The 4,343-nt window shown below is 38.1% G+C and overlaps 1 long non-coding RNA gene across 3 annotated transcripts; it reads left to right on the top strand.

The window, feature by feature from the left end:
* Positions 1-334: 334 nt before the first annotated feature.
* On the top strand, positions 335-1,460 carry LOC143697017 (uncharacterized). Of its 3 annotated transcripts, XR_013186127.1 has the most exons (4): positions 335-439; positions 529-622; positions 856-1,340; positions 1,418-1,460. It is a non-coding gene; the product is annotated as an uncharacterized LOC143697017 (long non-coding RNA). The 3 variants fall into 3 exon arrangements; XR_013186126.1 differs by having other exon boundaries at positions 856-1,446; XR_013186128.1 differs by having other exon boundaries at positions 529-704; positions 856-1,446.
* Positions 1,461-4,343: the final 2,883 nt, after the last annotated feature.

Below are 4,343 nucleotides of genomic sequence, written 5' to 3'. Positions count from 1 at the left end.
TTGCTCATCTCTTCCAGTCTCTTAGAAACCTGAATCAGTGGGTGTCTGCCAGAACGCACCATCTTCTTCAGTGACTGCAGGTAGTTTTCAAACATGAAGGCACTACAATTTTCCAGACAACCAAAGTTTTCTGCATCACTTGCTATGTGCAGCATGGTATGGGTGTTGTACACGAGGAACTCCTGTCCATAGAGTGTCCTACCTTTTTCCACAAAGTATTGCAGCAGTTCATTGGCATATTTGGAATGTTCCTGCACAAGACTTGGACATACTAGGATTGCCATGGCCACACTGAAAGAAAAGAAGTGTAAGTACATGTCATCTGGCAGTATTCCCTTTAACACAATCTTCCCTGTGTATAAAAGGAACTGACGAAACTCGGTTGCTTTCCATCTGTCCAGCTCCTCAAGACCCCTAGGCTTTCGCACAAATGCAGATGGTATGCAGTTCCGGAGAGACAGCAGTCTTGCACTAATCTCTTTGGTTTGGCTGGCCGAAACCCTCACAGCTCTGTCTCCCCTGGTCCAGATGAGCAGGAGCCTTTTCATTACACCGAGACAAGCCTGGTGCATGTAATCAATGGGAAAGCACCTCACCATGTCTATGGGGAGGTGAGACACAGGTGTGTTCCCATGGTGATGCTGAAATTGTGTTTGGTTTCTGAATGCTTCATCTGTCCGGAGTGTGAGGTCAGCAGTCTCTTGGTATGTGACTCTGTTTAACCACACACCTTTTTGCTCACATCGGTCACAGCCAAAGTACCCGGAATACAGTTTAATATTTTTCACTAATGCACGAGCTGGAGCATCACACACAAAGCACCTCAGATTGACATTTATTTTTCTTCCCATGAAGGTAATCCCGTCATTCATCAGATGACCCAGGTCCCTTACTGTGTCTTCCAAAAAACCAAGATCTGTTGGTCGACTTGCACCACATGTCAGAGCCGTGGGGAAAATGGTAACAGGATCTAGCATGACTGCGCAAAGGACTGGCCACATACATGTTTTGGAGCTTTTGTACAGTGGTAATCCATCAACGTTCAGGGATAAATCAATACAGTGGAGTTTAACTACTTCATCAAGTGGGTAACTTTCTAACGTTTCTTGTAATTTCTGTTTTAGTGGAAAGTAAACGTATTCCATTCCAGATGATTGCTGTGTGTCAAGTTGCCGGGGAGTGTGCAAAAGGGTCCGGGCAGTTGAGGGTAATTCACTGTGTCCATGCCTTTTTAACAATTTAAGAAGGTTGTCAAGTGCATTGTGTTTTATCTGGTTTTCAATAGCCCAAGTGGACAGCTCTTCTGCCAGTGACGTGTCCTTACTGTCGTCGTCTTCAAGGTGAAAGGCCAAGGATTCATTCAAGCTGTTAATTACCTCCCATGTTGTTGCTATTGGCTGTTCTCTTGCATTTTCAGAGTGCAAATGGTGTTCAGTGTCAGATGAATATTCCTCACAATTCTGATCCATATCAACTGACATTACTACTCCGTCAGCACCTTCTGATTGTTCTTCAACTGGAAGATCAAGTGATTGTACTTCAACGGCTGGATTAGTCTCCAGGTGAGATGGCGATCTGGACAATGCCTGCCTTGTGGTTCTCCAAGCATGCACATATTTCCTGTGCATCTCTCTCTTTTCAGAGCTCATTCTAGGAGAGTAGCATTTATTTAATTTATATTTAATTTGTACACCTTTTTTTTTATATACCCAATCTGAGCTTTCAAGTTAGTTAAATTGTCTTATTTTTCTTAAATATTTAGGGATCACTGATTATCAGATTTTATTTTTAAATATTGTATTTTTGTAATGTTTGGTCCTTTTGTGGTCTTTCAGCACTAAAACCAAATCCTACTAGAAAGAACATGTTACTGTAAATTTGTAAATGTCTTACCTTGTAGTGTTGAAGGCAAAATGAAAGAACTTATGGACAAAAACTGCAACACATCAATGTGAATGGTTTGTTATTTTTAGGCATTTGCAATAGATATTAATTGGTAAAATGTTACTTTGCTATATATTGAACAATTCACATGAAATTAAACTGCAAATATATAAAAAAAATCTATTTATCAAGTTGGAAGTTTTGCAGTGCTCTCTTAATTTCTGAATCTACATAAATAGCCTATGTATGGATAGTTGTCCCATCGCAAAAAAATTACCAAATATAAATATCCAATGTAAGTTTAAAAATAAAATATACAACATATATTACTGACAACACATTTAGGAGCAGCTAAGTAATATTATTTACCTTGCAATTAAAACTGAGGCGACAGAGGAAGACAATCCAAAATCTAATAAAACAAAAGTAGTTAAAAAATTTATTTCATTAATCAAACCTGGTAACAGTCCTAAAGTTTCATGTTACATGTATGCTTCATTATGCCAATAAATACTGAAAACTTGTCTGATAGTTAGTCAAAACGTACTTACGAAACCAAAGCTCTTAAAAGTCTTAGCTCTTAAAAGAACTTTTGGGGTGTACAGTATCGGGCTGCTGTGGACACGTGCAAAAGAAAAAGAGAAAAACAATAAACAAGGCTGAATATGAGTGTGATGGGCCTCTATACGAGTTAAAATGTTTCATTACAGACTAATCAGAACGTAATGAACATGGCAAATCTGAGATGTAGGATGACTGGTGTGTATGACTTACAACAAGCAGATGGTACCTGAAGAAGCTGAAAAAGAGAAGAGAATAATTATTTTATAAATCATAAAAAGGTTTAAATGTATAAATTGTATGATAACATCGAAAAATAAGCTATACGAGTTCATATGTGTGAACTATCCCTCTCAGTCAGAGCGCATTAGAGCAAATGACATCATACATCTAACGGTATTAATTTGTAAATTGTCCCTAGTTAGATTTCTTTTTTGTTTAAATGTATAATTTGAATATAAATTGAATTAATTTAAATGTTAATGTAATGTAAAGGTTTAAAGATGATTCCAAAAATATATGTATTTATACAAATTCAGGCTGAATCAATGGTCTGCACAGTCTACACCCAACTGTGACCTTAGTAATAAGTTCATGAAGTGAACCACATCTTTCTACAAACAAAGGTGTATTATTGTGACTTGGCCAAAAAGCTACTTGCACTGGGGCGCCTATTGTTTTTATGGTCCGCTTCAATAAATACTTTTCAGTGTGTTTGCACAGTATTGAACCATAGACCTCATTTTAAACTCCAGTACAATAGGTGGCGGTATGCATATAGTCTGCTGTCCGCCAGTAAACCCACAGGTGAACAGGAACTTGGGCCATATCCGCTTATACACACACACGGCTGGTAACGTAAGATGTATCGCTGGAAGACTGCGGAAACAGAAACACTTTAAAAAAGGTAAGACGTTTTATAATGTAAACGTTTATTATGTGTTTAATTATAACTACATCAAATGTTAGCTTGTATTTTATTCAAGAATCAATTATTTCGACAGATTGTGCTTCGCGAGCTCTGCAATTGCATGATTTTGCGCATCGCTCGCCCAAGAAATGTAGCGTCTTGCGCACTTCACCCTCAGCGTATAACGTTTGCTGTGGACGAAAGGTTAATATATTAATTTATTACATGGCTTGGTTGAATTCTAATGGTTGAATTCTTGGTAGTATGCGGTCTATTATTTCTTGATAAAAGACATCTGTATAACACACCGTTGCCATGAAAAACAGAGCGTTGCCATGGACACAGTTCTGTTTGCTCTGGAGGATAAACCCCTTTTTAAAATCAATATTTTGTGTCAATTTATTGCTTTATTTGTTAGGTAGCCATGTAATAAGTGTGATAATGTATAGCGATGCTGTTGTTATAGCGAATACATCCCCTTCAGACGGATTCAAGACCACTCCGTTCGCGTCGGGGTCCTGATCAGCCTGTCGGATTGCTCTACATTAACGTATCCCTACACATTTAACGTAACTTTACTTACCACAAATGTCACTGTATGTTTTAGCGGGGACAGTGGTCTAATGGACCTGAATTAAAAAACTAAAAATACGTGAACAACAATCTTTATATGAAAAAAATAAAATCAACTCGAGCTCGTCTATATCAGTCTATATCCACCACCGTCTTCAACCAACAAACGTTAATTCCGTTATGGCAGTTATTTAGTATGACTGACGAGGAGCATTCTATGCATTTTAAATGTCTTATTTCCTTTACAACCCTAACTGGGTCAGGGGATTATGATGCAGGTAAGTTAGGCTATAGCTTGTTAAGAATGTTGAGGCTGTTGCTCTGTGTATACATGGATAGTTCATTCATGGGGAAATTGTTTAGAGAGTGCATTCACGCAACCTAACAATTGATGCTCATTACTGTGCCCTCTGTT

Source organism: Siphateles boraxobius, unplaced genomic scaffold (genome assembly GCF_051911475.1).
Source record: "Siphateles boraxobius isolate OS27281-9 unplaced genomic scaffold, OSU_SipBor_1 31, whole genome shotgun sequence".
In the NCBI taxonomy this organism is placed as follows: Eukaryota; Metazoa; Chordata; class Actinopteri; order Cypriniformes; family Leuciscidae; genus Siphateles; species Siphateles boraxobius.
Note: the sequence above shows the minus strand (reverse complement) of the source record. Positions and strands in the feature narration are given on the sequence as shown.